A 17845-nucleotide genomic window follows, 5' to 3' on the forward strand; every position below is an offset into this window, starting at 1 on the left:
ATTTAGCAGAGCCTAGGCAAATTTATATTCTTTAGTTTATTGTTCATTCAATGGTCCTGATTTATTAAAGCTCTCCAAGGTTGGAAAGGATACACTTTTAACAAATAGCAAATTACTTTTAAGAAATCCATTTCAGGTTTGCTGGATTACCCAGCTTCACTGATGAAAGTGTATTCTCTCCAGCCCTGGAGAGCTTTAATAAATCAGGTCCTATGTGTGTATGACATAAACATGTCAATAGACATGTCAGGAGCAACAGGCAAAAAATAATAGAAGATGAGAGATTTCTGCTATTTTGATGTGTGGGCTTCTTTGGGGTGCCATCAGATAATCATACTGTACCTTTCCCATTGGGGAAACATCCAACATCATCATTTGGGACACAGACCGGGGTATAAGAGAGAGCCAGTCCGCCCTCCTTGTAACATCTACAGGTTTCATATCCTATACTTCTCTTTCTGCCACCTTACTCTCTGATCCATCACTCCAGGGCGTATAAAACGACTGCATGAAAGATTTGATAACGTTAAATGATTCTATTCTTGCACTATTGTTATTTTGAATGCGATAAAGCTATATAGCTGATTATAATAACTATATGACTAAAAGATCACTTTTGTTACATTTTCACTATACAAGATTCAAACAATTACCGCAATCTGTTCTTCACTGTATGTGCATCCTCGATAAAGTGGATGCCGATCCAAGAAATGTTGGAAGAAAATGTGCTCATGTGACTTGACATTTTATACAATGGAATATATTTGGTTGGGTGATGGGACAAATGTAAGGTTATACAAAAAACAAAGAAATTGATTTCAAGAATATATAATACACAGTGTTTTGGCTATTTTTGTGTCAATTCATCAGTAATGTGCCTGCCTTATATAGTCAAATAGTTAGTCAGGCTGAAAAAAAGACAGAATTCCATGAAGTTCAACCACTAGGGAAATAAACACATTGGAAACCATCATATCTCAGATGAAATCATGTATATATAGCTGATGCAGAGGAAGGCAAACAAATTGTACTTCTCTATGGAATGCAGACAGCATGGCTGGTGGCTGGGGGTGGGCTAATCAGGAAATAGCTAGAAGGTTCTGGAAATAAACCAGGCTGTATTTAAATCCATGCCGTGGGAGATTAGAATATACAATGTGATCAATGGAAGTATATTATCATTTATTATTGTTACCCTTAGATTTGTTACATTTGATCATAAAAGAGGGAAGCAAACCTGTCCACGAAATAATATTATAACCATTATATAATTATATAATAATTTATTCAAAAAGATTTTATGATGAAAAAACACAGACTTGACTACCTACTACAAATACATATCACTCAAGCATGTCATGACTTAACCCATCCACAGTCATCAGGTTTATTCTTTTTGTATTACATATTATTTTGTATTTTCGACAACAGATGGTTTGATTTTTAATCCATCTTTCTCAATATGTAAATAAATCTCTTGTAAAATCTACGACTGGCTCTTGATGACACATATACTATGCTTACTAATTAGGAAGCTGAAAATGAAATATTTTTTTCTCCCAAGATGAAATGTGAAATGAGTCTATATGATCTATTATTCTGTTCTATCACATATGCTCACTGTCATTATGACCACGAAGTTGATAAAGAAGAGAATTATGTCTGCTTAGTTATGTAGCTGGGTTGAAAAAGACGTTTGTCTATCAGGTTAAAAAAAAACCCCTCAATTATTAAGGAAGTAGATAAAAAAAATGAATTATACAATATTTGTACCTCAATGTGTAAACAGGATTTGGGACACTGGGCAACAACAGTATAGGTGGGTTTACAAGGAGTCAGATCTTGGATCATAAATTGTGAGACCTCCCTTAAGCACACAAACTTTACACCATTCCCTATATACAATCTAAGAGTGGTCTCCTGCCCAACATTGACAGCATGGATCCCACCAGAGGAAAGTGAGAGGCTGGGCTATGGTGTCTATCCGTTTTTAAGAAAGAAATCAGTAAACAACAATGTGGACCTACAGTATTACCTATTTTTTCTCCAACTGATGCCAACAGTATGGGTTTTATTTTATTCCACCGGCACCAATGCTAAATGTTATGTAAATCCACAAAAACAAGTATGGAGATTATTTTATCTGACTGACACCAATGATGGGGTTTAGTTTATCCTATTGACACCAGCAATGGGGATTGTCCCACTAATAATAATAATGATAATTTTTTCACACTCACTTTTTCTTTGTACCTTCTAGGCTTTGTTTTGTCTAAACCCTAGTAAAGCTATGTAAGTTGTAACGCTATAAAACTATATATCATACATCGGGATCCAACAGCCACTAATAATCAGGTCTATTTTTTGGCCCTGCCTCCATGTGTCCAGTATTTTTTTCTTAGACCTTTTAAAGTGATCAGAAATACTTAGGGGTACCATGTGCAGAATATTTTAAATCCCATCTGCTTACTCTTGCAGGAGCATTCAAGCGAATCCCAAGTTCCTCCTAGCCAAAGCAAATAACTTACAAAGGCTAATCCATTTTCTGGTTTATTGAAACTCAACACATAATGGAGAGAGGGATAAGGTAGCAGAGCGTCAGGATGGCAGCAGTTCACATTCAAAAGCATTCCATACATCAACAGCTGACAGCTGACCTTCAGCATCCTTAATGTCACTTGAACCTTTAGTGAAGTATAACAAAAGCATTCCCCCTCTGGAGTGGGCTTCCTTATGAATGACAGTCCCAAATTCAGTTCCAAGCGCCTTTTTCAAGGTCCCTTCCTTCAACTTCTCTCTGCAAAAGTAGGTCCTCAGCCACTGATATTCTAGTTCATCCCTCCATGGTCTTCATGTTCCCCAGAGAAGCAGGGCCATAAGGCCCTGATCCCTCCAGCTTCTTTACTTATTCATGGCGAGACCCCCCCCTCCACACCTGAATTTGATTATCTTTCTATTTAAATTGTATTGAAATCCTAACTGAGAAGGTGTCATGAGCCCAAAAAATGATGAAACAAGGCAGAGACTGGCTGCTACTTCACTTAGCCAGGTGCCTCATCTGCAACAGAAGGTTGCCAACCATTACTCCCCGAGAAGAATTTGTTCTAGAATTATCGTTAATGCACTAACGTTAACCCTGTAAAGGGACCTTGCTATAATAAATGGTGCTAGACATTCTTTGTAGTGTAAACTATTCCCCATTTTACAGTAAAGATTCCCTAACATATGCAACCTCTTTTTCTTCATTCACAAAGACTTTCCTCATTTCACTTTTGGTGAACCTAAAGTAAAAATCTTTCAACTGAATTTACTATATGAAACATTGATCTAGTCTAGTTTCTAATAAATGTTCTAATCATGGAAAGTTCATTGTATTATATCTGTTTAAAAAAGGAAGATTACGGTTTAAATTCCATGGCTGTTTAAAATAACTACTGCATGTATAAAATGCATAACGGGTGCTAAAAGGCTTACAAAGCTTTTAAATTGAATTACTAATAGCAAATCAGCTGTGTATAAGAAAATACTTCCCATTAGGGTCAAAAATTCAATTCAAATATATTCACTTCTGATAAGCTTCTTAATCTTTTATTATGGATTTAGGAATCTTATCAGTATCTCATTTATATAAACAAGGTTGTAATTTCATTTTGCTAACCATTAAAGGCATAATGGCACCCATTTCTGAAAATTACATATTTTACTTGGCACTTTTTTTCATTTTAACTGCGAAAGAGAGAAAAGCATTCATTTAAAACATTTTGTATATCTCTACCGCTGATTGAGCAGTGAACAATTAAGCACAATTTGAGTAAATTACTTGATTTGAGGAAGTCCATCTGAGACCTAAAAAAGCCAGGGTCAGTTCAACATTTTTGTTGTGATATTTTTGTGCTCTAAAAAATATGCCTTTGTAGTAACTAGTGATGTAGTGTTAGGGACTAGGTAAAGGGATATCTTTGGGAAATTATTTCTTTTATAGTTTTGTACATATTAGGGAGGGGTAAGAACCTCAATCAGGTTATTACTCCAACACAGTGTATTTTGATATGGACTGATTTTTAAAGCTCTTTAGAGCTGAAGAAGATACTTTTTTTTTATCAGTGAACCTGGGTGATCCAGAAAACCTGTAATATATCTGGTCCAGGATTAAAAACATTTTCTAACATAAAGCAAATTAGCTTTAGGAAATCCATTCCAGATGTGCTGGATGACCCAGGATTACTGATGAAACTGTATCTTCTGCAGCCCTGGAGAACTGTAATAAATCAGGCCCACAGGATCAAGACTTTTTGTAAATAATGGCCGTTGAAGAATCACTCAGGTTCTCATGAAGAGCAATGGTAGGCTCTTGTAAGGCAGTTCTTTGACTAGGACAGAAAAATAAATGTGTGAAATTTCTGAAATACCCACAAGATCGATAGAAGGAAATCCACATATCTCTAAAGTTCCTAAATAGAGAAGAAAATGAAGAGTTTATAGGTAAAGGTAAGTACCCATTACTATTCTTTTATATTTAATCACAATACTGTTTTTTTAAGCACAACAGAAAAAGATCATTATAATATAATTTCAAATAAATGATAAACCCATTCCTTACTTAACAGCAACTTCTCAACCAAAGAAGGGGTGTGTAAATTGATAACAAGTTCTTATGCTGAGTTTAGCAAATGTGCAAAAAATATATATTTTATATTACATTTCATTATTATATACATTTCATTATTCTTCCTCTGTAGATTGAGTATGAACATTAGATTCATCTCAATGGGATAAAAACTGGAGGAAAAAAATTAAATAAAAATAAAACGATGATAACCAATAAATGCTTGTCAAGTACAGAATATTGAAAATAAACAAGAAAGGAATGTATTAAATAAGGACCATTAAATAAGGTGAAACCAATAGAAGAAACCAATTTTGTTAACAAAAGTAGCGCTTTCACAGGTAAAGAGAACAGGAAAATTACAAGGAAGGAAAGGAAGTGATAAGGAGAGATAACATGGAAATAACATGGCATGATACACGGCTAAGGTGCATCATGTTGCCATGTTATTACTTGGAGGCATGTAGTTATCATTCTAGAATGTCAGTGGTAAAAAGAAATATAGTGAACATATCAGATAACCTTCATGTCCTCTGGCCATGGAGACTCCAAATATGGTTCCTGAAAACTTTAATAGTTTCTGTAAAATGGATGGCAGTGAATGTAAAAGATTCTGTAAAATAGAAAAACAGTATGTTGAAAGAGTGGTAACCAATATCGAAGAATTTTTGAGGAGTGAAGGGTGGCATCGGTCTGGTCCAGAATCATCAATTTATAAAAAACTTGTATCAGCTGTGGGACGTCGGGGGATCTTTCAGCATCCAATAATAGAAATAGTTTTTTGTTAAGAATAAGTATAAGTGGGGTTATGTTTGGGTTTAGGGAATATTTAACATCAATGCTTGTGTAAAAGTGAACATTCATAAAACGTAAAAACATTTTTTATCAGTGTTCTGCATAACTGACCAAAAAGAAGTATGCAAATAAGCACTTCTGACTTTATTCTGACTTTCCTAATCTTCACACTTGTTATAATGTATGTTTTATTTGTTGTTGTTTTAATATTCTTTTTGACAAGCCATAAGCCGTGAGCGTGGTGATATTCATCACAAAAACATGTTTTCTTGTGCAACAAGCAGAGATCATCAATGCTAGGGAAAGGCAGGTATAAAATGATACACTTTAGAATAAATTGAGTCTTGTGTTTTATTGAACACACAAAAAGTTTTAAAATAAAGGTTTACAGTATGTTGTATTTGTTAGGTAAGCTTCTGTCTGAGTGGTGAAAGAAACTGTCATCTTTGTCCTCACAAAGTAAAAATAAGAATATTCTATTGTATCTGTAAACAGGAAATACAATGAATCCTTTAAAAAAAAACATATTTTCTGTCTTCAGTTTGACATGTTCTTTCTGATCAGTAATAATTCTGTTTCCATTGTTACTGACTGTCCCCTTGTCCTTACTTACAAGGATTGTTATATCTAGATCTAAAATAAATGCAGCACATCTTATTAAATCTGATCTCTGAGAATTTCAAAAACTATTTAAAATGCTTCCCTGCTGACAAAAGATTTAATATTAGTTTTTTTAAAGAGATAATATGACAAAGGAAACTTAACCTACGTCAAGGTTCGGTGGAAGCCAGGAACATTGGTGGGCTGTCCAATGTTAAGCATAATGCAGAGCCAAGAGAATTTATTTTCTTCAAACTGGGTATTTCAATTGGAACCAGTGGGGTAGAAGATCTGAGAATGTGGATTCAGGCAAGCAATACCCTAATTTTCAGGATCTCCTACACAAAGCAAACGTTGGATACGGTATTAGAGTCTAGGCATGTTTGTGGGAGGGCTAGAAAGGTTTGGTTGGGTGCATTTTATTCATTTTTACATCTCCGGAGTTGGAGTATTAATTAAAAGTATAAAACACAGGTTATGGCGGCATCATAGTAAATAATTAAAAGTATTTTTAATAGACTGTATACGAACCTTAATACGACCTGGTATCAGCCTCTTGCAGCCCCTGATCAGCAGGACTTAGGTGTGAGAAGAAGCACCAGCCCAAGGAACCAATCAGTTTATGTGCTGATAAGGAGCATGATGATTGGGAGAGAAATCAGGGTGACAGAGATGAGCCTATTACTGTGTGTATTAGTGTTGCTCAGGATGACCTAGAAAAATTATTGAAAAAAGCTGGTCTTTAAATACCTCAAATCCCATTTTTGTGAATAGAGAATGGGAGACCTGTGGAAGTTACAGTCATAAAAAGTGTTTTTAAACCACCTGTTAATTTTAAGGTTATTTGCCAAACCCATGTGCATACCATTGTCACTACAATTGCTGGGAAGGTCAGGGGAATCTGTGGGAACATGTAATCAATGAATTGGTTTTCCCATAAATCAGAGTTGTGGTCAGAAAATGTAAAAGCTGTCTGGGAACTCTTCAGGATAATTACAAAGGAACTGATACATTGGGCCTCATTTATTAAAGCTCTCCAAGACTAGAGAGGATACACTTTCATCGGAGAAGCTGGGTGATCCATCAAACCTGAAATAGATCTGATCCAGGACTGAAAACATTTGACAACAAAATACAAAATCCATTCCAGGTTTGCTTGATCACCCAGCTTCACCAAAGAAAGTGTGTCCTCCCTAGTCATGGAGAGCTTTAAAAAATCAGGCCCATAGTATTGTCATCCAGATTGCTGAGGGGACCAGCGGGAACTATGGAAATAAATGTCTTACAGGAGCTTACAAATTATTGGGTTACTACTTTTGGGGTACACAGTCAGTTTGGGTAAAGTTTTGTTGTTAGAAATATAAAATAGGAATGATAAAATAGGTTTTATTTGAAGAATCTTCCACTGCTGTGTAGTGTATTGACTAGAAGGAAGTGAATTAGCTGGATGAGAATTGGTCTGAATTGTGCTTTTGAAGTCACTCTTATGTTTCACAGCTCCCTAGTTCATTATCACTCTTTTATTTGGTGCTTCCCACTGGTAGTGTTTAAAGAATAAAACACAACTCTTCTTAGATGGTTTTCACCAGTTCTATACCCCAAAGAACTGGAATCCTGGTCATTAACATTGACCAACAATCTTCTAAATCAAGATGAATGGTCTAAGAACCTATGGCACAATCATACTGAATTAATTGCATAATCAAAGCCCGACTGAAGTATCTTTCTAGTCCTGTAACCCTTGCATGTTATAATTTGTGTTGTGTTTTGCCTGGAAGTGCTTTAGTTTCCACACTGCAGTGCCTTTTGCTGAAAAAGCAAACCAAACTCCTCATTACAAGTGTCCTCACATAAAGTTGAGTTGCAATGGTCATATCTGACCAAATACCTAAATTGCAGAACACACATGGCTTTTTATGGCGCCTATTAGACTGAAAAATCATGTTTTAAACACTTAGCACAAGTTCTGTAACAAAAAAAAAGGAGGTAACATTAGGATATATAGAATAGTGGTTGACACTATACATACGAAGTCTGTCTGCCTGCATTTCTATTTCTGTAACTTAAATTGAGCTTTAATGTGGCCAACATTACCATTACAAGTCTAGCCAAAACCAAGGTAGGCGTAGTCCCCTTAAAGTTTCAAGTGAAATAAAATACAAATCTATTTAGAGACCTTTGAAGAGCTGCTGAAATGTAAAATTGGGAAACTCAGAACCAGGTTTCTTTGAGGGTGCTGACTTTAGAGTAGTGCAAAATGTAATATTACATTTAGGTTTTGAAGGAGATGTCTTCAACAGAAGAAATTGGATTACATTTAATAAGGGTGAGTCCTTTAACATACATAGTAGAGAACTAGACATGGTTCAGACTGTGAAAAAGTAAATTGAAACCAAAACCAAAAAAGAAAATCACTGAATAAACCTCAAAAAGAGATAAAAATTGTTTCTCTTTGATGTGTAGTAAATGGATGAAAAAAATGATAAACCTCAGAATAATTGTGCAGGTGGGAAAAAAAAGTAAAAGTAGTAAAAACTCTACTTTAGATGAAGATATGTATTTACAAATGCCAATGCAAAGATACAATACACATGGTTACACTTACTGGCCACGTTATTCAATGCCTTCATTTAACTTTCATGAATTCAAGTATCTAATCAGCCAATCACATGGCAGCAACTGCGTTTTGGCATGTAGACATTGTCAAGACAACTTGTTGAAATAAAAATTAGCAAAGATTTGAAAAGAAAGGTTATTTGATTGACTTTGAATGTGTCATGGTTGTTGGTGCCAGGGGAGTATTTCAGAATAAAAAGTAAGAGGAGAATGTCCAGAATGTTACAAGTTGAATGATTCAAGTCAACAGTATCTTAACTAACTGCTTGTTACAAGTGAGGTATGCACAAGAGCATCTCTGAATGCACAACATATCAAACCTTGAAGCAGGTTAGCTACAGCACCAGGAGACCATGCCAGATGCCACTTCTCTTAGCTAAGAACAAGCACCTGAAGTTATGATTTGCACTAAAATATGACTAAAGTAAGACTGGAAAATGTTGCTTGGCCTGGTGAGTCTTGATTTCTGCTGCGATGTTCAAACGGCAGAGTAAGAGTTGGGAATCAATAACTCGAAAGAATGGATCCATCCTGCTTTGCTTTACCAGTTCCGGGTGTTGCTGGTGCATTGCGGTGGTGGATTTTTTTTATGGCACATTTGGGGCCCTTAATACGAACTGAGCATAATTTAAATGCTACAGCCTACCTTCGTATTGCTGCAGACATGTTCATAACTTTTTGACGGCAGAGTACCCATCTTCTAAAGGCCACTTCCAGCTGGAAAATGACCCTTGGTGAAAAGTTCAAATCATCCCCAACTGGCAATGAATTAATTGTAATATATCTTCTTCAGTCTTGGAAGCTTAATTCAGGTCCAGTGTGTAATTGTTAACTACAGATATCATTTGAGTGCTGATTTGTGCTGACATTTTCTATATACACCTATGAATTGCCAGCTTTCTCCCTTCCCGACTCTTACCAGTTAGATGATATGAAAATGGGCACTACTTTGGGTAGTCATGTGATCTTGCTGGTGGAACTATTTTGGACCATTGTACACCCATTAAAGATGAATACTAACTTAACTTAGAATACCTAACTTAATTAACAACACCAGGCTGTTTTGTGTCCTTTAACCTTTCCTGACAGTTGAAGTTCCACAAACACTTCAACCTTGTTACAGATGGCTGCAGAATAGAGAGATTTGTTTTCAATTTCAGTAAGTATACACTGCGGTAGCTTAGAGGGATTAGAGGATAGTATAGGAACCATGCATGTGTAATATGTTTCTATTCCTTCACTTTTTCATCACAGGCTGGTGGTAAATAATAAACCATTTATTCAACAGAGGTTTCTTTCCTATGATCACCCATCAGATGGGTGGTAACAATACTAAGATATGGGTAATAGCAGAAAAGGGCGGTAAGGGGTGCAGGGGATTAACCATTGTACATAGGAACATTCTTGCAGCTTTAACAGTAAATTAGACATATATATGATATGAAGCACACATCTCACTGTCTTATATTACAGTTTTAATCGATTGTTTGCAAAACAGTTATGCATGATTCACACTCGCAACTATCCTCTATGGAGTCACCTGGCATTAGTAATTCTGTTTAAGTGTTGATGGGAGTTTAGAACAAAATAACTGAAGATAATTTTAGAATCTCAGAAATAAGATATTGATGAGTGTTTTATAACAAGCAAAATGTCATACTTGCATGACAAGTGAAACTTCCTAGTTGAACTCCATAAAAATACTGTTATTTAAATGTCAAACCTAAAGTTTTAAAATAATATTAAAAGAGAAAATACAATGGCTTTGGGTCAACTTACTTTTTTAAAAAAAACAAATTTTAAAACTTGTTTTTTTTGAAAGTAGACATTTTTGAAAGTTGAGTATATACAGTACTTGAGTATATACAGTAAAGACTCGAGTATCAACTGAAAAATGTAAACCTGTCATTGGAAAATTAAGTATATATACTGGTGTCATGCCACCATATGGTGTTCTTTCCTCATGTAAAGGGTATAACAAAATATTGCTGTCTGAAATTTGTGGATTTTGTTACACATTTTCATGAGAACACAATGGCATTACTGGTGGCCAACAATAATTCATAAAAGTATGTTTAGCAGCAAGTGACTTATCATAACAAACTGAAAAGTACAAAAAAGGAGATACATTTTTCCTGATATAAAAGGGTTATGTACCCTTTTAAAAAAAGAATACATTTTAGTGATAGGCTTAAGCCGTGTACACCTGCCCTGGGTTATTCTCTAAATCCATATGCAACCTTATTTTTAAAATATATATTTAATACAAGACAAAATCCACTAGAACACTATGGTTTGAAAGGATGTAGGCATTAATTTTTAGACATATTTATCATTTATGTGGAGTCTCCTAAAATTGTATCTGTACATTGCAGCTTTTGCTACTGAATTCCATCAACAGCAGGTCTACTATAACTAAGGGGAAAAGAAGGCAGAGGGAAACATATAAAAAGTTATAGCTCCGCCTGTTGGTTGGATTAAAGGTAGGACAATTTCCATATGCAACATTTCATATTAACCTGGTTGTCTCTTTATTTTATTGTCAACATATTGTTAACGTCCTTTTGTTCCGAGGGATTTTTGTGATTGCATTTGTGCAGGTTGCATACTAGTATGAGTGCATGATTGTTATCCATATGTTTTCATGATTAGGGATGAGTGAGGAATTTTCTTGAACTTCTCGTGGGTTCGCAAAATTCGCAGTATATACATTAAAGTCAATGGGCCGACTTTAAACATTATTAGCAATGCCTTATACTTGTTAGAACCACCACATTTGCTAGGTAAGTGTAGGAGAACAGTGACAACAAGGAAAAAATACAAAAATCGAAAAAAACTTTGTGGTTTTCCAGAAAATGGCAGGCAAAGTGACAGCAGGCAAATAGGATTTTTTGTGTGATGGACAGCAGAGAGAAGGCAGTATAAACATTAGGACATTGAGAAAGGGTGAACTCAACCCACTAGCAACAGTCTCTGCTCTCAAAACAGCAGGAAAACGCGTTGCTATTTGATGTACGCACCCCTATTGAATTTACATAGCTACATAATTTGTTTACGCTATATAAATCCTGTTTATTCATAATAATAATTGCTAGCTGGCATCATGACCTGGATGACATGTGTTAGGAATGAAACCCATAAAGTTGTGGACAAGTAATGCGGTGACAATAGGCGAAAAGATGGAGGACCAGGATGGAGCTTTGGTCAGCGAGAGCAGTAGCAGTGTGTGGCCCCTGGTCAGCTATTGCCAGGGAGACTGCATTGGTAAGAGTCATGGAGAGCTGGGTGTAGTGCACCCTCAATGCCCCCCCAGAAGTGTGTAATACAGTTTTAGTGAATGGAGTACTGACAGGCAGCAGCAGGAGGAGCAGGAGGCGGTGGGCCCTGGGACAGAGTGTGGATGGCATTGGTAACTGGTATCTAGAGCTGGGTGTAGTGCATCATCAATGCCACCCAGAAGTGTGTAATACAATTTTAGTGAATGGAGTACTGACAGGCGGCAGCAGCAACAGCATCAGGAGGAAATTTTTCCTGGCTTTTTTGATAGATAGCAAGTGGGATGAGAATAAAATATCTGTTTTTTTTTGCAGAGTAGGACAGAAATGTTTCTGCCTTTTTTGTTTGATAGCTAGAGGTATCATCAAAAACTGCACAATCTGTAAATTTCAAGATTTACAGAAGGCTCCTAACCTGTCCCTGTCACATTGCACTTCTCTTCCTGCTTCTTTCTCTGACAAGGAACACAAGATAGAGTGACTAACCCCTCCCTCCTTCCCTGAATTATATGCCTGTGCTCAGATCTTTCCCTATTGGGCTGTTGGGCCTTGCTGTGAATCCTGGGAGCAAATGATTGGCTTCCAGCCGTGCCATTCCCACCTGAAATAGTTGCCGTTCCCGCCCCCTGCATTTTCCCTCGTTTGTTTGGCGAAAACACAACCTCATGGCGAATTACAAGGCCGTTCTCGCCTAAATGTTCGGTAAGCTAGAATGGCCCGATTCGCTGTGAGATCGAATTTACAAATCTCTATTGCTCATCGCTATTCATGATTGTTTTGTTGGGAGATGCTCATCATCTGGCGACTCTGTGCTGTGCACCATCGCGGTAGAAAACACTGTCTGTTCTGTACAGTGATCTCATTTGCAGCAGCCAGGAGAACTAGGATATCAGCAGCCCCTGCTTCCCTTTATCTGTGCAGCCTGATGGACTTATGGCATCCCCAGCATCCATTGTTAGGCTGTGCACAGATTCTAGAGGCTGATCAGCTCCTGACTCAGTCCTGCACTGCTATGGGCTGCTGGGACTTTATAGCCTCTCTGCTCCCAGTCAGCAAGGCCTGTATTATCATATAGCTGGGCTAATCCGTGCTGAAGTGTGTTTCCATCTGATTTACTGTTGCTGACCTTGCCTTTTCCTGACCTATTGTTCGTATGCAGCCTGGACCGACCTTTTGCCATGTTTACTGGTTTCTTAAACATTACAATCATTACGAATATATTGCCAGTACTACCAATTTGTTGTTATGTGCTTATGTTGTTTCAAGAAACCAGTTTAGGATTGATTGGTTCTGCATTTCCCCCATTGCCTATGCATTAGAACTGATGCTGTTGTGTTGCCTATATATTGAACACATTTCCAGTATGTTACCAATTTATTACATGGTTGCCCAATTTTATTTTCCCTCATATAACCAACATTGCCAAATGATTTCCTGCCAATTTGTTAGTTGCCCAAGTTTTGTCATAATTGCAACTGTGTTGTCTATATTTGTTGTCTATCTACTGTCAGGATTAGTTAGTAGGTTCCCAGTATTTTGCCCTCAAACCGTCCTGTTTACTACCAAATTGACTACATAGTAGGAAGAATGTCTCTTACATTGCTCTAGGAACCCCTAGCAACCTCTGGAGGAACCCTAAGTTTCCATAAAGCCCTTGTTGAAAAACACTGGCCTAGACACCTACTGCTTACTAAGCTATATACACACATGTTTAAGGATTATCGGCTCAGACAACAATCTTGAATATCTTAAGCAAAAATCCAGTGTGTACAGTGGTTCCCAAACGTTGCTTAATGATCTGCTATGGAGGAGGATGCAGCAGAGTGGGGGGGCGACCTCCGTCTCATTCTTCCCCCTCCAAACAACTCACCTTTCCTATGTGTACAGTGTTCGTTCATTCTACAGTCACTAAAAACATCCAAGAAAGATCATTTCAAGTGACAGAAATTTACCATCCCTATGCAGCGTAATTATATCCAACTGTTGTAATGACAGCTTATGGAGAATAAGTGATTTGAGAAAAATCATCCTTCAAAGTAATTCTAAAAAGACTTAATAATGACACCCCGGTCATAAGATAAGCACCTGTCAAATCTTTAATGTTAATTAAAATCAACAATGACCTGCCAGGTTTATTTGATCCACAACACGAGCTTTGCTGGCCTTCATCAATGTAATTTTTCTTGCACATTTCAGGTCTGGAATTTCTAGAAATTTTACATTCCAGAATACTTTTAATTTTTTTCTGCTTATGATTTACCATACAATATCACAGAGTTATTACATTTTAAATAACTGTACAAAGATTAGTGAAGGTAGGTATTTTCTGTTGCCATTTACCTTGACCCTGACTTTTGCCTTAAAAATATCTCAAAACAATATTTGGTGAGATGCAGGCTGTAAGAGTACATTTCGCAAATTCCTTCCAAACTGATCACACATTAACTAGAAACCAGTATCTATGCAAAAAAACTTTAAGTTATAATATCTCACAAAAACAGAACTCAAAATGCAATTTTAAAATAATCATGTGGCAAAGAAAATGTAGCTATGTAAAAATAAAGAAATAACTTACGGTTTATTAAGGACATAAAAATGCCGACATAAACAAACTAAACAGAAGTTCACATTATGGGTCATTGAATCTACAGCATGATATGAACAAAGAATTTTAATATATTAGTTAGTAGGAGTTAGATGACCAGTAAATAGTATTTTTTGCAACTCAAAGTAGACCAAAGAAATAAAAAGTATTTTTGACCATTTAAAATATTCCTTTATCATCCAAGGGAGCCAGGTTAAGGTAAAGTGAAAGCCAATAATGGTGATACTAATCATATCATTGTGAACGGGTAGGTTTTTAATTAAAAGGTAACATAGGGACGTTAAAGGTAGGCCTACAGCAAAGAGGAAGGAAAGATAGGGGGTCAAGGAGGGGACAGGTAGAGATTGGTCAAGGGTTGGATTGTTGGCAGGACGGCTCCAGAAGGAGGAAAAGGTATAAAGAAGGAGACGGCTCCGGAAAGGGGAAGAGGTATAAGGGTAGGGGGATGGAAGGAGTTAGAACATTCTAGCTCAAGAAAGTTTTCCCAGCCCACCTAATACATCGGAGGGTGTTAGTATGAGGGAAAGAGAGGTAATGTGGGTGATATTGGGGGTAGTTGGGGTCTTGGAGGGCAAGGGTCATGGTCAAGGTTTAGCGTGGGTAGGGTGAATCATTTTTGTTTGGTCCACCCTAAGTGTGTGCAGAACAAAGGTGTTGGTGGGTAGTCAGCAATTTTAAGACTATGGTCCCTATGGCGGAGCTGGGTGGCTAGGGGCCATTTTAGTGTTGTTGGCTGGGAGTAAATAGTTGGGCAGTTTGCTGGACCTTGCCTTTCCAAGACATGCAGCCTTGTGGGGGTATTAGCATAAAGGGGGGCTTGTTTTTGTGTACAGGGGTAGAGTTTATATTTGTAATATTGTTTTTTAAATTTTAATGTTGTTACAAAAATGTCATAGTTGTTTCTACAATACACTGCTGTTATTTAATATTTTGGCTTGCAGCCAATTTTATTTACATAAATTACGGTAGTATTTTTTTGGGAAAAAAAGAGGGTAGGGATGGCTGGAGGCAGCTACTGGGGAGGAGGACGAGGTCTTATCTACCCTGGTCAAGAAGATATGGAAGCCTTAGAGAAATGGTGGTGGAGGAGGGGCAGTTAAGACGTGGATTTAGGTCTTGTAGGCCTCTCACTGAATGTCTAAATAACCAGATACATGGCCTTAATTGTTAGTTTTGTTTGGTTATAGCCAGTTGGTACGTAATGTTTGATCTATGGCAATATATTTTTGTAATATATAAAGACTCCCAAATGCCACCCTATTGTTTTTAAAGATGACACATCCCAGTTATACCATAACAGCCAGTAACATACAAAGGGAACTTTTTTGGCATCAAATGCCTACAAATTTGTGTAGAGTAAAAAATGTACAAAGTTTATTCAACAGAGAAAATTACATAAAAACACATATTTACATTTTCATCAGATATGGTCATTAATTGTCTCAAATTCAAAACTTACGCGTTTTGCAGACATCACAAGCTCACTTCCTCAGGAGTAATTTGAGTTAAGCAAGATAAAAAAAATCAATTGTCACATAGGTAAAACCGTTCCCAACGCTCTCCAACACATTGCAGGAAGGTGTACGCAGAGAGAAGGAAGTAGGAAAAAGTAGAAATGATAAGCATAAATATCAACCATGTTCAAAGGATATGAGGCTAAAAAAGCTATGTTGATGACTTAATAGGATCTCAAAAGATGGCTTCAATGGGATCAAAAATGGCGAATGAGACATGCAGCAGATTTATTCTATTAATATATTTTTGTAAAATTGTAAAAGTTGCTACTTTTTGCTTCTAGGTACGTAAATTGGTTATAAACAGATGCAAGGTTGTACATTGGGTGTGCCATAGGCAGTATTGGGAAAAACATTTCTTGCAAAGTCAGATTTTTTTTTTTGGCAGATACTTACCAAAATCTGTTTTTCAGTGTTTAGCTTTGCCTTAAAGTAAATCCTGAATTTCAATGCGGTTTCTATAAAAGGCAAACCAATATTAGCAATGTATATGCCTTCTACTCCCTATGCAGAAGCTGACATTTACAGTTACTTTTCTACTGAGCATATTCTATGTATTCAGTCAGTTCAGGGTACGATAGGCTAGAACAGGTTGCATTCATGCTTTTCAGTTCCATCAACAATAATAATCACAGAAAAGCACATTTGATGTAAACAGTCAATTCTCTTATGATCTCAAATGACTGGAAAGTGTAAATCGCTGCCTCCCATGTGACAGCTCTGGTGCTTGGCAATTGACTGTGTTCGTTCTCCTTATAATTGACCTAGAATGTACACAGGCCTTCTTCCTCTCCCTCTCAATGACTTCGTGTTCAGAGTGATGGGGACGCAAAGGCAAGGTAAAGCTTAAGCTGCTCTTAAAATGAATATATTGCTATGGCCTGGGTACTAGGAAATTATGGTGAGCTATGCTGAGCAATAAAATCAATATTTTATAGTAAATAGCTCTACATACATTTCTAGAATTCTACCATTCATGCTCCTTATATAGACTGAATATACTCTTTTCTACAACTCCCAGCCTATGCATTTGACTTATGGTACATCTAATTGTTGAAAATTTGCTCGTATAATTAGCTCACTGATTGGTTGGAAGGCTTAAAAGTAATTGCGTTTTTCCAGCCCACTCATTTTTCAGTTTTTCTTACTTAGGCTTCATTTTCATTTGTAGTACAAGTTGATTACTGGAAGTTGTGCTTTGCATTTCCTTTCAGCAAACGGGAAAATGTGAAGGATTTAGAAAAGAATAATCAATCATTTCAACTAACCAGTGGGCTCAGGTAGTGGTGTTCAGGTTGCAGTCCTCGTACACACTAGGTCTGATTCATTAAAACACCCCAAGACTGGAGAAGACAGAGTATCATGGGCGAAGCTGGGTGATCCAGTAAACCTGGAATAGATATGGTCAATGTTTACTGGATCACACAGGTTCACCCATGATAGTCTGTCTTCTCCAGTCATGGAGAGCTTTGATAAATCAGGCCCACTGGATCTGGCAACAGTTGACCATTGTTGAACTGATGCAAGGTACAGGAACATGTTACAGTAGTGTAGTCAGACAGGCCACGTTCAGGGCTATCAGCAAAGGTCTGGATGAAGCTGAGATCTGGAACCGAATTGACTCTATTAAATACAAAATGAAGGCTTAGTCAATGTCCGGATGAGCCAAGAGAACACAAACCAGAAACTGGAAATCAGAGACAATCAATAACTTCCCTGTTTAGGCAACATATTGATGCCTCTCACTTCCTTATATAGGGAGCCTTTAAATGGAAGTGGGTGAAAGAACATGGACTTTAAGAGTAGGATGTTCTAAGTGTTATGCTAATATTAT

The sequence above is a fragment of the Pyxicephalus adspersus genome, chromosome 3 (assembly GCF_032062135.1).
Source record: "Pyxicephalus adspersus chromosome 3, UCB_Pads_2.0, whole genome shotgun sequence".
In the NCBI taxonomy this organism is placed as follows: domain Eukaryota; kingdom Metazoa; phylum Chordata; class Amphibia; order Anura; family Pyxicephalidae; genus Pyxicephalus; species Pyxicephalus adspersus.